Genomic DNA, 21,661 nt, shown 5'->3' on the forward strand with positions numbered 1-21,661 from the left:
TGAGAACGTGAAATGGGTACTGCTATGAAAATCAGTGTGGCAATTCCCCCAAAAATGGGAACCCAGAATTGGCATGTAATTCAAGTCTACTCATAGGTACATAGTTGAAATCAGTATCATGAGGAAATGTTTGTGCACATATGTTCATAGCAGAATTAGTCACAATAGCTAAAACATGGAGGCAATCCAAGTTTTGATCAACAGATTAATGATTAAGCCAAATGTGGTATATTGTGATGTTCTTCAAGTCAGAATGGGGCCATGCCCCCATACATGCACTGCAGATTGAGGCCATCAGACATCAAAAGCAAATTCAGCATGTCCAGCCTATAAACAGAGCTTAGCAACACGGTGTACTGTGGAGTGTTGGTTGTTTACCCACACTATAACCTGGCTGACCAGGAATTACAGCTCATGGCTGCTGCCCAGCATGACAAAGAGAATATTAGATCACAAATCACTAGCCTGGAAAAAAAGAAAACAAAACAAAATAATCCCCAAATCCCACAATGCTGTTTCTACCATTATTAAGATGAAATCTTAAGTCAGGGGCTGTTTGTATATACATGGAAAAGGCCGCACCGTCACATGCTGCAGGTGGATAGGGCTTGAGGGCATTGGGCTACTTGAACTAGCCAATCCCAAGAGAGGTCTACTGTACTGCTCCACTTACACAAGACATTTTTGAGGAGTCAGAAATTACAGAGACAGACAGGGAGAAAGTGTTTGCCAAGGGAGAGAGACTTGGAAGTTGTTCAGCGGATAGAGTTTTGGCTTTACCAGATAAAGAGAGGGGTGGAGAGGAATGCCAAAGACGGTGACAACAGTTGACATTGAACTGTGTGCTTAAACATGGTTAAGACGGTATGGCTAGACATTTTTAGATTTATTTCATTTATGGGTATGAGTGTTTTACCTACATGTACATATGCACACCAGTGCATTCCTGGTGTTCTTGGAGGTCAGAAGATGTTATTGGATCCCCTAAAACTGGAGTTATAGATGACTGTGAGCCACCATGTAGGTGCTGAGATTCAAATCTGGATCCTGGGCCAGAGCAAGTGCTCTTAACCACTGAGCCATCTTGCCAGCCCCAACATGATGTATTTTTCACATTGATTGATTGATTGATTGATTGATTGATTGTGTGTGTGTGTGTGTGTGTGTGTGTGTGTGTGTGTTCGCACACACGGGGGCCACACACACATGTTTGTATATGTAAAGGACAGAGGACAGCTTGAGTCAGTTGATTCTCCCTTTCCACACCATGAGGCTACCAGGGATTGAATTCAGATCAACAGCTTTGGTAGCAGCCTCCTTTACCCACTGACCTATCTCACCAGCCCAGGATGGGAACATTGGTTAAGTGTGTTTCACTCCAAGTTTTAAAAACTGAAAAGGAGAATTTCCTCCAAGTTTTGGATTGCAGAGCAGTCCTGGTTGCAGTTGGTCTGCTCACAGTAGGAGGGGGGAGCTGGAGTGGACGGACTGTGTTTAGTACACAGGCATTCATCCGTCCTAGGACCACTCCCCACACCTGTGCATAGGGTTTCCTGCATTCTCGAAGTCTAGACTGAAAGCTTTCAGGCCCTGCAGACCCCTTCACCTGTACCGTAGGTTGGCCTGCCTGTGTTCTCCCTCATCAGTCACGGCTTGTGTTAGTTACGTCTGACTAATTGGGATTAAATGCCCATAGAACAACTTCAGAGGAAGAGCTCCTTCGACTCCCAGTTTCAGCGATTTCAGCCCAGGGTCCTTGCTTCCCATCCATTTCCTGGTGAGACAAAGTATCTTGGTGGGGGTGTGTGGAGGAGGAGGAAGCTGTTCTCCTCATGGCAGACAGGAAACAGAGGGAATCAAGTAGAAGTTGCAAGTGAGGAACAAACTGGGGACCAGGAACAGTCTTTGGAACACCTTGGGTGACCGACTTCCTTCAGCTAAGTCCCATTGTCATTGGTGGATGTGGGATCTCTGCTAACGCTGGTTCAACCTTTCTTTCTTTTTTTTTTTTGGTGGGGGGCTTTCCGAGACAGGGCTTCTCTGTGTAGTTTTGGTGCCTGTCCTGGATCTCTCTCTATAGACCAGGCTGGTCTTGAACTCACAGAGATCCACCTGCCTCTGCCTCCCGAGTGCTGGGCTTAAAGGTGTGTGCCACCGCCTCCCAGCCTCCTCACCCTTTCTTAATTGTCCAGAACCTCCTTCAAAAGTGCCACCTACTGGGGACTTAGAACTCAATACATGAGCCTGTCAGGACATTTGATGTTCGGACTATAACACCACTGTTTCGTTTGCATTATGTCTTCCAGCCACGCTTGGCGCTCTTCTCATTTCTTGGCCTTGTGCTTGTACCTTTCATTCTCTTTACCTTTTCATGAGATTCTGAAAGGGAAGGAGTTAGTCATGTGTGCTGGTCACTTCCTCAACTATCCAACCAACAGAGGTATGAGCTTTGTGTAGAAATGACGATTCTCTGGATTTTCAACTGATTCCAGATGCAAAGACTTTGGGTTTATTTTACTCAAGGGCTGGGAGGAATCTTAAACTAGCAAAGAAATCCCCAAATCTTCTAGGTGGAAATGTGGGCCTTAATTAATAAACTCTACCTCATACTTGTATCAGTCATAGTTCCGCCAGAGAAGCAAAGCCACTAGATATTTGTGTGTTTAATTATCTTACATAACTGTGGGAGATGTCTTTGTGTTTGATCTTGGGGCAGGTATATAAATGTGAGGGTCAAGACAAGAGCGTACCCAGAAGTCTGAGCTGGTATCCATGGGGATGGGCCAGATCTATGCCAGCTCTTGCTGCCTTTGACTTTGTGGATCTCTCACAGGAGAAACAAGTGTGCTTTGTCACAGAGCTAAGTATATATCTTGTCCAGGATTCAGAGAAGCTGGATGAAGGTCTGAGGGAGGGTTGGACATCCTCAGACTAACTGCTGTCCCATGATACCATCTGAGCCAGCAGGTAAGTGATGATGAGTGGGAATGGACTGGTCTCCTGCAGCAACTTGATAAACATAAGACTCCACCTTCTCCATCTGGGCATATGCTCCATCTGCGAGCTTACAGGGAAAGGGATTATAACAACCAGCTCAGACTGGTCACACTGGCACATTACAGAGACTTCCAGAAAAGAAAAATTACACTTAGAGAGATGACATACATTATTGGAAGCTTGATAATTCTTTCAGTGGCAGAACTTGGATGAGAAGCCAGGACTCTTGATTCCAGATTCCAGTGTCTTTTCAGACTTTCATCCCCATCATAGATATGACACATCCTTATTAAAAACAATTTGAATAACAGGAAAACGAAGGTAACAACATTCAACTGGTCCTGGTATTTTAGCTTAGCCCCTCCTGTCCCCTCTCTAGGCATAACTTTATTTGGATAAGTATGCTACATATGTATACAGATATATTTTGTTATGCATTAAAATCTTTATCAGCCCAGTCAGTACTAATTCACTTAATCATTTGTTTAAAACAACAACAACAAAACCCCAAACAACAGTGATAACATTGAACTGGGCCTTGTGGCACAGGCCTAGAATCCCAGCTATTAGGGAGGCTGGGGCAGGAGGGCCACAAGTTTCAGGGCTGCCTGATCTATAGAATGAGTTGAAGGCTGGGGTAGGTAGTTTAGTGGTAGGTGCCTACGTAGCAAGCACGGGGCCCTGGTTAAGTCTCCAAGAAAGAAGAGGAAAAGACAAAACAATGCAAAAAGAAATAGACTTTAAGTGCGAGGCTGAGGCAGGAGAATTTGAGGCCAACATGGGCTACACAGAGAAGACCCCGTGTCAACAAACAAACAGGTAAAAACAAAAGACATTAAGGCTACTGCTATTGTTTTGTATTTTAGTAATATAAATAATGATCTGTGCCCTTGTGCATACATTCTGATTTCTATTTTATCATTAGAATCTAAAAATTGGAAGCATTTATTCTGAAATTGCTCTCACCAAAGATTATATCAATTTATCTGAAATGTACCAGAATATCTGTCCTTCTAAATCTTGACATCTGTGGATTTTGTCTTTCACATATCCTTTTAACAAATTTTGTTTTCCCATTGTTTCACTTTGTATTGCTTTGATTACTCGAGAGGGTAAAATTTTCACCTGTTTGTGGATCACTAATATTTAATTTCAGCAAACAGTTTGCTTACCCACTGATCAACTGAGTGCCTCATTTTTTTTTTTTTGTTTAATTCTTTGCTGTATTAAACTTGTCATTTTGTTACAGGTGTGTGTGTGTGTGTGTGTTTGTTTCTTTCTGAGCAATTCAGCACTCCGAGTCCTAACCAGAACAAAAGGCTTCTGGAAACAGAAGCAGCAGCCATGTGGAGGGTGAGGACAGGCTGACATTTAGAAATATTCTGGTCAAGAGTCCCAGTTGTTGTTTAGCGAGGATGCGGGTGTGAAGCTCAGCTGAGTCATGAGGTTTCACAGATAATTCTTGAGCTGACAGCAAGGCCAGGTCGGGCACAGGAGAAGACAAAGAGGCAAGTACTCTGGGGCTGCTGGTTAGGGGAGGTGATGGGAACTGTTGAGAGAGTGACTCTGACATCTTAGAGTTCGCAGTCAAGGGCTGTGCCCAGATTTTAGAAAGCTTTTTTTTTGGAAAAAAAAAAAAATTCAGACAATGAATGAATTTGGTTCCATTCTCTCAAACAAAGGCAGCTACTTGGAAACATTACTCCGACACACAATGTGCAGGGATCCTGAAGATGTAAGTTGGGAGGGAGGAGTCCAACAGCTTGCTTTTCAGTATACAGAGAGCAGCACATGTGGGAAGGTACACTTGGATACGGGTTTTACTCTGGAACAACCAATACATTCCCTACATATTGATTAAGGATGTATAGGACACAAGTTCCCTTTAATGTGTGATGGAATATTAGTAAAGAATTGTATCTACTCTTATTTTCTATTGTCTATGACACTGTAGTTTTTTAAAAAAGACTTTAAAATTTTAATATATGTGTTTGTGTCTTTGTTAAATGTATGCAGGTGTTCACAGAGGCCAGAAGAGGGCGGCAGATTCCCTGGAGCTGGAGTGTCGGGGTGTTGTGAGTCTTCCCATATGGGTGCTGGGAAGCTGGTCCTCTGGAAGAGCAGTAAGTGTTCTTAACTGCTGAGCCATCTTTCCAGCCCCAGAACTGTGCATTTTGTTAAAGAATCCTGTGACTGCGTCTGAGTTCACACAGGTGCCCTTTTCAAGATTTATTTATTTGTATGGAGAATCTGGGGGCTGGAGAGTTGGCTCTGCAGTTAAGGGCACTTGACGCTCTTGCAGAGGACTCAGGTTAGATTCCTAGCACCCATATACTGGTTCACAACCATCTGTAACTCCAATTCCACGAGACCCAACACCTCTTCTGAGCTCACAGGCATCAGACACACACGTAATGCACAGGCATACACACTGGAAAAACACTCATACGCACACAATAATAAAAAAATTGAATAATAAAAGAAAGAGAAGCCCGGTAAGGTGGCTCATGACTTGAAACCCAGCACTTGAGAGTGCCACAAGATTGGGGCCATCCTGGGTTACAGCATGATTCTATGTCTCAAACAACAACAAAACAAAACAAACAAACAAAGCAAACAACACCAAACAAAGCTGGGCATAGTGGCACACACCTTTAATCTCAGTACTCAGAAGGAAGAGGCAGGTGGATCTCTTGTGAGTTCCAGGCCAACCTGGGTTACATAGTGAGACCCTGTTAAGAAACAAAAACCTAAGAAACCCAAACAAAATAACAACAATCCACAACTCAAACCCAGAAAACCTTTTTATTACTGTAGCAGAGAATTAGAAATGAGAACTCTTTGTTTTTCTTTTATAAAAAGCTGAGCGAGCTATCAAGCTGGACCTTCAGTGCTGGTGTAAGGCAGGATGGTAGTATCCCATTTCCTAACTCTGGTGATGCTGGTGTACTTTCATTTGTGTCTCATTTCATCCCATAAAGGGGTTGATCTTTCCTGGCTTTGCTCCGCTGCCTCCTTTAGTGGGAATAATTCCCTTTCTTCTCTTCTCCATCTGCCGAGCTTCTATGCATACTCGGAGAGCCAACTCGATTATCAGCAGCGTTGTGAAGCCTTTCCAACCCACCAAGGCAGAATCAACCCACCCTTCCTAATGCTGGCGCCGCCATCACCTTTGGATTGATACTAGTTTCTCCTAGATTGCAAGTCCCCTGAGGTCTCGCTGTACGTCCTCGGTATGTAGCCCAGAGTCTACCACGTACGCCCAGCCCAAGGGACAACAGCATAGGCCTCTCTCCGAGCAAACCTGTGTTTCTATACAGAGACTCCGAAGGTAACAAACACATCAGGCCTGGCTTTGCTCCCCACTCAGGGCTTTTACTGGAGAATGGCACCTTTGCGTGCGTAGGCTCTTTAGTCAGCCTGTCTCCACCATGAATGCAATCTCCTCCACTGGGTGGGTGATCCTAACTCAGGGGGAGAAGCCGCGAGTGAGTTCATGCTGCCCTGATTCCAAGCCAGCTGTTACCGGCAATAAGTCTCACTGCCACTCTCCGTCTGGCTCCCCCGAGTCTCTCAATTGGTTCCTGACTCGGCAGGGGAAGAGATACATTATCTATTGCTCCCCTGCCAAGCCCCCAACACCTGACATTTGTGTAATGCTTTTCAGTTTACAAAACACTTCCACATCTGATATTTCAAGGGTTGTAAATAAGGCACACCAGTGCTGTGGAGTACCGGGAGAGGTGATTCATTTCAGTTGGGAAGCTGGGGGATGCTTCACAGGGAGCCGCCTGTTGGTGGGGTTTTAAATTTTTTTTTTTTTTAAGCACAAATAGTCTGGCAGGTTTGGACTCTGCCTCTTTTAAAGCCTTATAAAAATATCAGTACCCAAAGAGGGTTTTGTCCCTTTCGGTCACAGCGTCTGCCTCAGCCGCCATCCAGTATGGGTTTCTGATCTGCAGATCCTGCACGGCTTCCGACTTCTGACGTCATTGTTTACACACGGTCTTCCTAAGTCTTACCAGGAGCCCCTGTCTTTGTCAGTCTCGTTGGGCACCCCTCTGTGACATGAGCTGTTTGTGGTCCTGTGCTCTGGCCACTCCTTCTCCTGGGTTGCCACATCAAAGGGTCTGGTACAGGCGACAGCTCTTGAATGCCAATACTGTACAACCATTGGGCTTAGGAATGGTAGGAGCTGTGTGGGACTCTTTGCTGGGTCTCAGGCAAAGCCTCACGACTTAGAGTTAGCTCCGGGGCACAAAAAGGCAGACTTTGTAGTCAGTATTGGTTTTCCTAGGACATCAAGTCCACCAAGAGGTGTGCAAAAAAGGCATTTGGGGACAAATGGCTTCCATAGAAGTGCTGAATTCTAATTGACATTGTTTTTCAAAATGTCAGATACTCACTGAATTTCAATGCAGAGAGGGAGAAAAAAAATTGAAAGTAAAACTGAATTGACAAGCGGAAGTAAAAGAGTCAATTTAATTCCAAAGCTTGTCCTGAACAAGGGTAAAATAACAAACTAGGTTTGTGATTTAAAAAAAAAAAGAATATCTAATATTTATAAGGAGTTCGACATGTAAGGGAAGATAAATTGCACTTGAGAGGAAATGCTACATTAGACAAATTTTATCTTGACACAGAACCCTTTAAAATGCTTGTAGAAAGTTGTCGTGTACATCTGCTGTAGCCCACATACCAGTCTGTCCCTGGTAGTCACTGAGGGTTATTTTGCTGAGAAAAATCTGTTTGACTTTAGGAGCTGGAAGACAGGAGAGGGGAAAGCTCAGAGATTGGAATCTAAATGAGTAATAGAAAAATTTCAAAATGCCACCAGAGCAGGGAAAAGATGAAGTCAAGTCTGCGTTAACTGACACGGCCTTTTCACATTTAGTGCTGTCCTCTGTGGTCTCCAAACTCTCTGTCTGGTCTCACATCACTCAGATCTCTTTGGAATCACAACAGCGAACACGGCAAAGGAAATCAGCCCCGTGGAGCGCAATGTTGGGAGAAGTCACCTGAGGGGATGGGGCATTGGATGGATGGTCCTGATTTGTCTGGGACCTGAGCTCCTGCAGTCCCTGATAATACCTGAAGGCCGAGGAAGACTGATCCAAACTGAGAGTGTGAGGGTCTGGGCTAGTAGGGAATGTGATGGTTAATTTGTGTCAGCTTTCCCCAGGCCCAGATTAGCTGGCAAGGCATTGTTGCTGGGCATGCTGGGAGAAGTTTCTGGAAGAGATCAGCTTGTTGAGTAAAAAGGATCCATACTCACTGGTGTGGGGGAGCATCATCCAGCCATGTTGGGATTCTGATGTAACAAAGATTCAAGGGAGGACGGCTTTGCTTTCTCTTCTGGAGCCTGGATGTCCATCTTTTCTGGTTCCCAAACACTGACACTTGTTTCTTTCGACTGTGGATTAATTTTTTTAAAACATTTACTTATTATTGTGTGTATTGTGTGTGTGTGTGTATATGTGTGTGATGGTGTGTATGTGGAAGTCAGAGGATAGTTTGCAGGAGTTGGTTCTCTCCTTCTACAATGTGGATTCCAGGGATCAAACTCAGGTCACCAGGCTTGGTAACCAGTACTTTTACCCACTGAGCCGTCTCACTAGTCCTGGTCTTTGACTGTAACTTACACAACCAGCCTCCTGGCTCTCTGAATAGTAATAATAATAAAATAATAATAATAATAATAATAATAATAATAATAATAATAATAATCTTTTTGGGACAGGCTTTCATGTACTCAGGCTGGCGGTGAACCTGCTTTATAACCAAGGGTAGCCTTGAACTCCTGATCCTCCTGCCTCCACCTCCTCAGTGCTGGCAATACTGGCCTAGGTCACCACAGCCAACTCTGGACTGGATTTGCACCTCTGGCTTTGTTGGGCCAGCATCTACACAATAGATCACAGGATTTTTGGGCTTCCACATCCTTTTGGAAAATGTTTCTCTATATTCCTGTATATGTTCTCTTGGTTTTGCTGGTTTCATAAAGTCTGACTAACCCAGAGAGCAAGGGTCCAGCTGCAATTCTATGTGAAATACAGGTAGAAGCATGTGTGTGTGTGTGTGTATACACATATATATATATATGTATATGTGTATTGTGCATGTACATATGGTGTGTACATATGGTGTATACAAATGTATGTGCATACTGTGTGGCCATGACCTTCGGCTGGCATTCCTTTTCCTTGGTTTCATGATTCAGTTTGTCCATCAAAGCTTCTAAGGGGACATGTACAAAACTAACGTTCAGTGACAGATGCGATTTTAGAATGAGCTAGGAAAAGAATGTTTAGTATCAAAGGTAATACATAATATGGAATACATCTTTATTTTATATATAAATTATGAGATGATTGTGATATTGTCATACCACATAAACATTTAGTGATGAACATTCAGTGTGGCACTGTGAATACTGACTAGATCTGGACTCAAATCCAGTCTGTACTTTATCTTAGGAGTTTCATCTGGGTCCTTTGAGCCCAGTTTCAAGATTTGGAAACTGAAGGTTTAGTCTACCTTAAAAGCTTGTTTTAGAGATTACATGTGAAAAATCTGTAAAGAGCATAAAAGACATCAAAAACTCATTAAGTTTCCTACTTTCTTCCTAGACTTCAGACACATTTTATTTTTCTAAAGGAAAAAGTGTTAGGCTAGATTTTCATTTAAAAAAAACATTTTTTAGGCCTCAAATGTTTGACCAAGGCATTAATTCTCAATTATTAAAATGAAAGTGACCACAAATATTGTTATTCCTTTTTGAAATTTTATTGAGAAACAACTGAAAAATTGTAGAATTTGAGGACCAGTACAAAGAATGCATGACAAGGTTTAATCTATTTTAACTTGCAGTTAAGTTTACCTCATTATCTATCATCTGTCTATTTCTGTCACCTGTCATTTATCTATCCACCAATCTCTCATCTATTTCTATATCTACCTACATTTACATGTGTATGTATGTATTATGTACTTATCTGTATATATCATCTATGTATGTATATACCTCTCTATCCATAATATAGTTTGTATCTATCTACAATCTATCGTCTATATGTTTATATATCTATCTCTCTTCTTATCTGTCTATATAATCTATACATATATCAACTCTCTCTATATATATGTATCTACTTACCTACCTATATATCATCTCTTTATCATCTATATATGTATGTATGAATCTGTATCTAGCTGTTCATGATGACAAACAGCTCAGTCCTTATCCTTTCATATTCCAATTTGTATTTCCTAGGAATAAGGAATATTCTTTTTCTTTAGTGTAGTTTACTCATCAAATTTAGCTAACTTAACATGGATAGAATATTTTCGCTAGTCTACTGTCCTAGCATAATTTTCCCAATTTTATCAATCCAAACATAATGTCCTCTATAAAACATTTCTTTTTATCTGCATGCAGTGGACCCAGTGAAGGATTGGGTGTTACGTCTGGAGGAGCATCCCCTTAGTCTGGATTATCAGAAATCCTATTTTATTGTCATTTAAAATCACTGATAAATAATGTCCCTTTACATGGCTAGCCGTGTATTTAGAATCCAATATAAAGAACAATAGAATAACCAATTACTATTTATCTAGACATTCTCATGGCTTCCTTCTGTTCATAGCAATGACTAGAAGCACATCTACCTGACTGTCTAGTCCTCTGTAATCTTCCATATGATGCTTTATTTTCTCTGTCAACCTGCCTGGGCTATGAGATGCCCAGGTATCTGGCTAACCATTATTCCCGTGTGTCTGTGAAATGCTTCCAGGAGGCATCATAATGGGGGTTGGTGGCTTGAGTAAAGCAGTTTGCTTTCCCCAATATGAGTGGTCTCTTCCTTTCTGTTGAAGACCTGAGTAGATTGAAAGGGTGGATAGAGTCCATATTTCTTTCACACTGGATGTCTGTCCAATCTGAAATTTATGTTTACAAATACTGACTGTAATTTGTGAGTGACAGGTACACATTAAGTTTTAGGGGACCTAGGATGGTAGTGGGGTTGGGTGCTCTGACTTCCTGCTGGCTAGAAACTCACTTTTGCCCTCTTGCACTAAAGTAGCTCCAGTGAGCCTGTGGCTGATTCAGTGTGACTCAAAATGACAATTTTTACATGCTTCAGTGGGAAAATTGGCTAGGCTAATAGGTGGTTCAAAAACCTTTTACAACAAAAAGCTCAATAATTTCCCATTTTTATAGTGTCAGCTGCAGTTAACAGTTAACTGCCAGCAAGGGCTGCTCCACAAACAGGCGTTTGTGCGGAGGACTTTAGTGTGAAGAGTTGCTCCGAATGACCTCTCAGGGCCTGCCCAGCAGGTTTAATCAGGCTGAGCTAACCTTCAGACCCAGTGTGAGCTCAGAGAAGAGTGCTTATCTCCTACTTTGAGTCATTCTGCGATGGTCTTGAGGCTCACCTCTTATCCCCCAACTGGTAGGTTCTGAAAGGCCAAAGATGTTGAGTACTCATTAGTCTCCCACAGCTCTGGGCACAGCAGCAGGCACATAGTAGGTACTCAATAAACACTAACTAAGCAAGATCTTATAACCCAAGATACTTGTACTAGAGGGGCTCTTAAAGGGAGGTCAGATCTACAGAGGACTCTAAATAATGAGCCCTAAGCGCCATTGTGAAATGGATTGTGTGGACTCCTCGGGGAAGCTCCATGGGTGATGTTTTCATTTCTGGCCCCAGATGCCCACTTTGTTGCTGTTCTTCAGGAGGGACTTAAGTGATTGAATGGGTTTCCCAGATGCCCACTTTGTTGCTGTTCTTCAGGAGGGACTTAAGTGATTGAATGGGTTTCCTTTCTTAACTCTCACTCCCTTCTAGCCTCGATTCTGACAATGTTTCATAGAGAACTGTGCCTGGATGTCCCTGATGGAGCTTCTTGGGTTAGAAATGCTACATTGCTAGAGATGTGTGACCCAGCATCCAAGCTCTAATATTGGGAGGGACAGAAGCAGGAGGGCAGAGTGAAATTGGATATCAGAATTGCCCTCCTCAGAAGAATGAGGAATGACTTCCTCCCCGAATGAAGAATACTAACATTAAAAATGATCCGAATAGCAAGGGTAATTAAAACTGTCTAGTTGAATTTAAGGCCTAGGAAGGAAGTCATGCCTAGTACTGTAAACCTAGCCAACTACTCATGACTAGAGAGGTCATGGACCCTGGAGGAGAACCAACTACTGCCATTTTCCTCAACCAATATCATTTCTAATGTATTCTAAATACTTATACCCACAGATAAATGTGGCTCCCCTCATGAATGGATTAGTGTTGTTATTTCCAAAGCAACTTTCTTTCTTTCTTTCTTTCTTTCTTTCTTTCTTTCTTTCTTTCTTTCTTTCTTTCTTTCTTTCTTTCTTTCTTTCTTTCTTTCTTCCGTCCTTCCTTCCTTCCTTCCTTCCTTCCTTCCTTCCTTCCTTCCTTCCTTCCTTCCTTCCTTCCTTCCTTCCTTTCTCCTCTCTCTCTCTCTCTCTCTCTCTTCTTCCTTCCTTCTTTTCTTCTTTCTTTTTTTTTTGGGGGGGGCAGGTTTCAAGACAGGGTTTCTCTGTGTAGCCCTGGCTGTCCTGGAACTCACTCTGTAGCCCAGGCTGGCCTTGAACTTTGAGCTCTGCCTGCCTCTGCCTCCCTAGTGCTGGGATCAAAGGCGTGCGCCACCACCGCCTGGCCAAAGTGAGTTTCTTGTATAAAGATGGGTTGAACCCTTCTTGTTCCACTTCTCACCCCCTCTCTGTCATTTCTGTCCGGAATGAGGTAGGGTAGGGAATCAAACACTGGTCATCTAAAGTGGGGAGAGAGAACGGCAGGGGGTGTGGCCTTCACCCTTTGTCATAGTCCTTGCCTGCTCTCTAGGGAAAGTGGGACAGGGAAGACTGCTGATATAACCAGGAAATTCTTGCCGAGGAAGGGCATACCCATGTAATGACTGCTGTATTTCCCCCCCTTATCACCTCCTTTTCCCCTGCCTGATGCAGTGGTCACAGGACCAGGATTATAACTACAAGGATTGGAAGCAAGATGATTCCTAAGCAAAGAGCAGGGTGTTTTTGAAGCCTTGTGTGACAGATCCTTAGGGCCTGGGGGTAGTGGAGTGTGCCTCCACTCTGACTGGCAAAATTGGGGTTAACAGTGAACGTGGTTGTTGCCTGGGGGGTAGATGCAGCTGTTAGTTCTTTACTTCCGGTCTCCTTTGCAGCTGGTCTCAAGGCGACTGTCTAAGTGGAAGACATTTGCTAGAGTTGTGCTGCTGTCTGCAATCCGAATGAGCAGAGTGGACAAACCTAGTGTCTCTTTCGAACATGGAAAAGTTTGTGTACAAGTGAAGGGAGAAAGGGTGTGGGGGCTAATATTGATTGTCAACCTGACAGGCTCTGGGATCGCCATGGAGACAAGCCTCTGGACATGCATGTGAGGGAGTTTCTAAATTAAGTTAATGAGGTGGGAGGACCCACCCTAACCCACCCGTGGCGCAGTCTCCTGAACGGGGTCCCAGGCCAAATAAAAAGGAGGAAGCAAGTTGAGGATCGGCATTCATCTGTCTTCGTTCCTTGAGTGTAGCTCCACCATGACCAGCCATGTCACACTCCTGATGCCTTGGGGACCTCTCCACCACTTCGGTCTGTGCCTTCAAATCGTGAGCCAAAAATACTCCTCCCCGTTACCTGAGTTGCCTTTGTCAAATGTTTTCTCACAGCAGTGAGAAAAGTAGTTAATACAGAGAATGAAGGAACAAGCAAGGGGGTTATATAAGGAGTATGGGAGAGGCGATGTTATATTAACATCTCAAAAGTGGCACAGGAAGAACTGGCATTGTCTCTTAGCTCAGTGACACTACATGGACACCTGTGAGGGTGAAGCTTGTTGAAACTGTTCTTGCTTTTGGAAGCTGGTTGAGGGCCAGTGGAAGCCTATAAACTGATGCGGTTTCACCCCAGAAGACAGAGCCACACAGTCTGATGGTGGACTGGACCATGGGATGGCTTTTTAGCACTGTGCTGGTATCTATCTGTCTATCTATCTATCTATTAATCTATCTATCTATTAATCTATCTATCTATTAATCTATCTATCTATCTATCTATCTATCTATTAATCTATCTATCTATCTATCTATCTATCTATCTATCTATCTATCTATCATCTATCTTTTTTTTTTGAGTGAACCATGGAAAGAGGCTATGAAGACTTCATTCCCAGAAGAACCAGCCCCAGATCTTCCTTTTCTTTCTGTCTTCATCTCCTGATCCCAGAAATAGAAAGTATAAAGACATCCCCTCACAAAGCTTGTCTCTAGCTTGGGGCACATTTCTGCCTTCTCAAGGGTGTACACAGAACCAGAGTTCAGTAGTGTGCCTGAATCCACTTCCATGGCTATAATATTTCGATATATGCAGCCTTGGGTGCTATCCTATGTAGGGGTGGCTATCTGTGCTTCACCCCTGAAGCACCGCCCCTAGTAGGCAGCAGGTAACTGCTAGGTACCTGCCCCGACCCGGGGCGTGGCTGAGACAGGAACCCCTTAAGAACTAAAATGCATATGTGCTCGCTTTCTGTTGGCTACCTCGTGGTCTTGGAGGCTGCATGCTAGGACTGCGGACCAGGGCAGAGCTCTCCAGAGAATCGCGTTGGACAGTGCCTCACCTCCCCTGGACCCTGCGACCAACACCCCTTTGTTTGTTGTAAGTTGACCCAAAATAAACCCCTTTGACTATCAGACTCTGTGGAATTACCTCATTAACCCTATTTCAATTTTTTTTTTCATACATGAATCCTCAAAAGGACTGAATATCTTTTTGTATGGTGATAAGCTGACTGGGAACTTACAGTCACCAGGTAACTTCAGGATAGGGGCTTGGGGGCTGCCATCACCTATGGAAGGAGGCGTTTAGAAAACTCCAAGAAGCCGGGCGGTGGTGGCGCACGCCTTTAATCCCAGCACTCGGGAGGCAGAGCCAGGCGGATCTCTGTGAGTTCGAGGCCAACCTGGGCTACCAAGTGAGTTCCAGGAGAGGCGCAAAGCTACACAGAGAAACCCTGTCTCGAAAAAAACCAAAAAAAAAAAAAAAAAAAAAAAAAAAAAGAAAGCTCCAAGAGGACAGCTCTCCCTTCTCTCTCTCTCTCTCTCTCTCTCTCTCTCTCTCTCTCTCTCTCTCTCTCTCTCTCTCTGTCCTTGCATTGCAGATCATGCTTCTAGAGTGTGTCCTTCTCCTTAACATTCCCATTTTAGAAGTTTCTTTTGAGGCTGGGGATTGATGGCTCAGTCAATGAAGCAGCTACCGTACAAGGATAAGAACCTAAATTTGGATCCCAAACACCCGTATAAAATCAAGGCTTGGTGTTGGGAACCCTAGTTGCTGGGATGTGGGGGTGGGTTCTTGGAGGCCTATTGGCCAGCCAGCCTTGCTGAATCAATAAGCTTCAGGTTCAGTGAGAGATCCTACCTCAAACATTGAAGCGGGAGTCATCAAGGAAGACATCCAATGCTGACCTCTGGCCTCCACATGCATGCACACAGATGTTCACAGAAGTGCATGTACAACACACACACACACACACACACACACACACACACACACACACACACTTGCTTGCACTCACAGTCCTTTTGAAAAGGACTGTTGCTATCTATAATGTCTCTCACTGTCATTTATTTGAAAATTCCCCCAGCCCTAGAAAAGTATTTTGCTAGGTATCTAGTTTCAAGTTGACAGTCATTCTTCTGCACCTCGAAGATGTCGATTGTGTCCACTTCTCAACATGACGTGATTCCAGTTGTGTAGATGTGGTTGCAGTTGTGTAAATGTGTGTATTTACTGGCAGTAAATACACTGTCAATTGTGCGTCTGCTGCAGCTGGAATGATAGGTCAGTGCTCTGGTTGCATCACCTGTATCTCAAACCGAAGACACGGGCTCTTGACTCATGCCTTCTTAGGAAGGTTTTGTCAGAGATGTACGCTTAACTTGAATATAAAACGAAGACCAGCCGGGCAGTGGTGGCGCACGCCTTTAATCCCAGCACTCGGGAGGCAGAGCCAGGCGGATCTCTGTGAGTTCGAGGCCAGCCTGGGCTACCAAGTGAGTTCCAGGACAGGCGCAAAGCTACACAGAGAAACCCTGTCTCGAAAAACAAAAACAAAAAAACAAAAACAAAAAAACAAAAACAAACAAAAAAAAAAAAACGAAGACCAAACATCTCAGAGAATTAGGACGACAAAACTGAATACAAATAGCATTATAAATACTTTCAATCCAGGGAGATTAATATTGCTTACAAAAAAGAAGAAATATAATGGGCTGTGCATGGTGGCACACATCTTTAGTCCCAGCACTTGGGAGGTAGAGACAGGCTGGTCTCTGAATTCGAGGCCAGCCTGGTCTACATAATAAATTTCAGGCCAGTCAAGGCTACATAGTGAGACTCTGTTTCAAAAACATAAAGAAAGGAAGGAAGGAAAGAAGGAAGGAAGGAAGGAAGGAGGGGAGGGAGGGAAGGAGAAGAAGAAAAAGAAAGAAAGAAAGAAAGAAAGAAAGAAAGAAAGAAAGAAAGAAAGAAAAGAAAGAAAGAAAGAAAGGAAAGAAAGAAGAAAGAAAGAAAGAAGAAAGGAAGGAGAAAAGATGAGTGTGTTTGTTCAGGGTTATGAGATGGCTCAGCAGTAAAGATGCTTGCCTCACAAGCTTGGTGACCTGAATCGGATCCCCAGAAGCCACATGAAGCTAGGAGAGAACTGATTCCACAAAGTTGTCCTCTGGCCTCCACACACACGCTATGGCATGTGTGCCCTTATATGCATGAATACAAGTTTTAAAAAATTTTTAGAAGAGTTTTTGTTTCTTTATTTTTAATTATAGATAATATTAATGGTGTCTCAAGTTGGCATATGTACAGATTTTTAAACTAAACGACTCTGACCTTTTTTTCATTTAACCTTGAAGGGCTATTTTTGGAAAGTTATCTCTAGTGATGAATAAGTATTTATCTAGACATCAGCAATCCCTTTGATTTCTCTTTATTTTCTATTCCTTCTGTTAAATTAAAATAAAATTAAATGTAATGCTTTTTAATAAAAGTAGAAGCTATATTATAAGCCTATTGTTATAAAAGTATTTCCCTGTCTGGTCTATGTATGCAGAGAGAGCTTCAGGAACTGTGTGTACTTTAATATTAATAATGATTTATTTCATGTATTGGTGTTCAGGCTAGATTTTAACTTTATTTTATATTTTCTATATTACTTGAATTCTTTATTACATATGTATTATTAAACAGTCAATATATTTTCTAAATGCAGCATCAGCAACTTCACAGGGCATCGTGAACAGGGCAGTTTGCTCCTTCTTATATGCTCTGTGCCCATAGCCCTGGATTTAGTGATCAGCTGATTTAGTAACGTCTGATCTTCCTCTAGAGAACTGTCAATCAATATATGCAAAGTCTGAGTTACCTGTAAAACTTTGGTTGGTCCTGGGGATGGAGCCTAGAGCCTCCTCTGTGCTGTACAAGGGCTCTACCACTGAGCTGTATTCGAACTCAGACTGCCCTGCAGTGTTCAACCTGTTCTGGCTGCTCTTGTGGCCACCACATTACAACCAGGCTTGTTATGCTCTCTCTCTCTCTCTCTCTCTCTCTCTCTCTCTCTCTCTCTCTCTCTCTCTCTCCATATACTCAGTTCTGGCTGTCCTGGAACTTACTATATAGACCATACTGGCCCCAAACTCACAGAGCTCTCCCTGCCTCTGCCTCCAAAGTGCTAGGATTAAAGGTGTGCACTACCATGCCCAGCTGCCACGGTTTCCTAATGCTGGGCTTTTATGATGCTTCTGCTAAGAGTGGCCATTTTGACCAAATATACTATAGCTCTACCACATAAATCTTTGTTCATAGCTTTGATTATTATTATTTTCATAATTCTTAGAAATAGTGTCCACGTGGGACTGGTAAGATAGTTCAGTGGGCAAAAGTGCTTGATGGCCTGAGTCCAGTCCCTGGATCCCTCAGTGGAAGGAAAGAACTGACTCCTGAAAGTTGTCCTCTGACCTCCCTGTGTATGTGGTAGCACACCCGCACTCACACACATCGTACTTACAGACACACAAAGAATAAACACAAATTTAAAAAGAGAAGTCCAACTACACATACTATTATATGGTCAAACTAATTTTTTTTTTTTTTTTGGTTTTTCAAGACAGGGTTTCTCTGTGTCATTTTATTGCCTGTCCTGGATCTCGCTCTGTAGACCAGGCTGGCCTCGAACTCACAGAGATCCGCCTGGCTCTGCCTCCCGAGTGCTAGTATTAAAGGCGTGCGCCGCCACTGCCCGGCTTGTCAAATTGATTTTTGAAAGAGTAATTTTACTTGGTGCTTCCACTGAACATGTTTCTAGAAGGGTCTCTCCCCAAACTTTTTGCCCTACTAACTATATTTTCCATTGCACATTGGGCTTATTTGGTAAACAGGCATGCCATTTCATGGATGTCTTAATTAGTATTTTTATTATTAGTGGGATTGAATGATTTTCATGTAAGCACTAATTTTTTAAAGACGATTCAGTAGAACTTTGTAAAGGAGCTAACGTTTTACAGGTGTATGTATATGTGTGTTTAAATGCCAATCTAGTGGGAAGTGTGGCTGGGGGATGTGATGGAGTTGTAGGGGAGACTTGGGTAATGGAAGTGAGGATGTGAACTGCACCGAGGCAGGAAGCAAGCTCAGCATACCCTGTTCCCACCTCTAACTTCCTGCTTTTCTATCAGTTTTCCCCTTCGAAAGTTAACACAGCAAGAGCACTTCACCCCGATTAATTCACACCGTTCCTAACTTAGTCAAAGGCTGGGGGCCGTTTTGTCATTCTCCTAACAGGCCAGTTCCTGTGCCCCCCTTCTATGGAATCAATAATTCAGAGAATTTGGCTGCAAGACTGTGACATTTGTTCTCGCATGACTCCTGTGGGGGAAAAGCAGAAACGGATTCTGTGAATCTGTCGATGATGCAGGAACACTAACTTTTGCTAGTATCTGTTAGTCTGTTGGGCTTTTATCTTAAAGTCTTTACGTGCTGTCTTTTAAAAATAGCAACTCGAAACATACATCAGCAGGTTTTAGCCAAACCGAACCCCGATGAAAAGAGACCAGCCCTGTGTGATTCTGCGTGGAATTGAAATTCTTTGTTCTCTGTAGCTTTCAGATAAAAGGACTCATGTGGGATGGTAGATAGGGCGGTTTTAATTTGGATCAACCGGACTTACTGCTGGATTTTATCCCAGCCATGCTGTGAGGCGGCCTCTTTGTTTTCTGCAATTATCAAACTAAGCCTAATTAAACTTGCTTTGCTTTGATGTACTGTAATGTTTTCCATAATTTTATATTCCGAACCACTTTCCTAAGCCCTTGTTTGAAATCAAGGGTAGACGATAGATCCCTTTCATGCCTGTCAAGCCGTGATTGAGTGTGGCTCTAATCAGGTTAGGAGAGGCCTGGTTTTGGTCGATAGAACGTAACGTGGTCACCATACTCGTCCTGGTTAATTGTGCCTTTGCAGCTTGGACCTGTGGAATTATTTTTAGATACAATGTACTCTAGATGGATGAGAAAACGCGAAGACTTTCAATTCTACCAATTAATTATGACTGTTAAATTATTGAATGAATTCTATTCTGTAAATTTTAATTGATTTCCTCTTTGGTTGTGTTGTTCTCGAAGGGGCTAATGAAATTTTATTTATTTATTTATTTTAACTCATTTGGTACAGTTGACTTGTATATGTTTCCTTGGTGTAAATGGTTAAACAAGGTGTCTTTTTTCTATATGTGAAAGTTGTTATTTCTCACTTAGAGGTACATTCATATTTGGTGACTCTGGCTTGGTGGGTACTAGAATAGATTGGAGGACTGAATTTTTTTCTTTATTTTTTATTTTATGTTTGTGGGTGTTTTGCCCAAATGTATGCCTGTGCAATGCCTCAGAAGCCAGGAGTGTTGTCGGGTCCTCCAGAACTGGAGTTCCAGATGTTTGGAAGTTGTCATATAGGGGCTGGGAGCTGAAGTCAGGTCGTCTAGACAAGTGACAGCCCAGACAGTCACTTGGACATCTCTCCAGCCTGCTTGAATGAGTTTTAAACATAATTTACTTTTATTATTTTAAATTGCCTATCCATGTGTGTATCTGCATGTGGGCATGTGCCTGTGAGTGCAGGTGCCCTCAGGGGCCGGAGGTGTTGGATCTCTTGGAGCTGAGTTACAGGTGTTGGCCGTCTAACATGGGTGCTGGGAACTGAATCTGGGACCTCTGGCCGAGCAACAAATGCTCTTAATCTCTGAGCCTAGACTGAGCAATTTGTAAAGAGCCGGTTTCTTCACCAGCTAATGGATATAATTTGAAAACACGTTGGCTTCAGTCATCTGTCGTTCTCTTTGGAGTTCCTATTAACTCCACACCCTTTGCTGCCTTTAAATGCAAGTGTCACTGTTTCTGCTGAACTGACCCAGCTTCCTGTGACTTTTAACTTCCAGGTTGGAGTGAGTGCAGGCTAAAACCAAGCGATGACGTTGCAGAGTCTACTCTGAGCCTAGATGGTATGAGTGACCCCAGTCGGCACGTCGAACAATGCAATGTCTGTCCTTGCACTGGTCACAGGGAGCTAGTGTTTCTGTCTGGTTTTGTGGAAATCAGAAAAACTGGGAGCTCAGCTGCTTTCAGGGATAGGAAAGCTTGGATTGGTGGGCGCACTTCGGTGGCATTTGAGCAAAACTGTTGACATGTGACCTACCCGAGAGCCCAGCTTAGTGAATTCTTATAACAAATGCACCTATTTAAGCCAGTGGCCAAAGAAAAAGACTGTGGCCAGCACCCCTGGGCCCCACGCTCCCAACCACCTTCTGTTCTCCTGCCTACTCTCCAGTCACCATGAGCCTGGATAATGGGAGAATAAAGGGGGCATAGGTAGAAGGAGGGGCTCTTCACCCCTCACTCAGACTGGGTCTGGTTAAAGCTGCTTGTCAGTGGAAAGTCAAGAATTTTGCACATGGAGCTGGAGAGATAGCACAGTGGTTAAGAGCACTGGCTGCTCTTCCAGAGGAACTGAGTGCAGATCCCAGCACCCACATGAGAGCCCACAACCACCAGTAACTCCAGTTCCCAGGGGATCCAACAGCTTTTTCTGCTCTCCAGGGGCATCAGGTGTACACACAACGCACCTATATACACTCAGGCAAAACATTCACACATGGAAAATCAAGATAAGTAAGCCTTGAGAAAAGGTTTTCAATACAATTAAAAATTTCTGTAAAGACAATTTATATAGAGACATTTCCCTCACTTCCTCCCTCCCTCCCTCCCTCTCTGCCTGCCTCCCTCCCTCTCTTTCTTTGGAAACAGGCTCTCAAGTATCCTAGGCGAATCTGGAATTTACTATGTAGCTGAGGCTGACTTTGAACTTCTAGTTCTGGTTTCCCCTCCTAACTGCTGGGTCACAGGTGTGAGCCACCATATCTGGCCTATCTTTTTATAGAGATATTTCAAATAAGAATGCTAAAGTAGCAGTGAGCCATGCTGGAGGCCTGGATGTTTGACCTTATCCCTTTCCTAGCTGTAAACCTGCAATTTCCTGAGAGTCTCCTAAGACTAGAAACTTGTTCACAGT

General features: G+C 43.2%; 1 long non-coding RNA gene across 1 annotated transcript in view; it reads left to right on the forward strand.

Moving 5' to 3' along the window:
• The window catches only part of LOC128107267 (uncharacterized), an 80,134-nt gene that overhangs the window by 45,701 nt on the left and 12,772 nt on the right, over positions 1-21,661 (forward strand). The gene's annotated exons all lie outside the window — the stretch shown is intronic.

The sequence above is a fragment of the Peromyscus californicus genome, unplaced genomic scaffold, assembly GCF_007827085.1.
Source record: "Peromyscus californicus insignis strain IS unplaced genomic scaffold, ASM782708v3 Scaffold_12__1_contigs__length_115047231, whole genome shotgun sequence".
Taxonomy (NCBI): domain Eukaryota; kingdom Metazoa; phylum Chordata; class Mammalia; order Rodentia; family Cricetidae; genus Peromyscus; species Peromyscus californicus.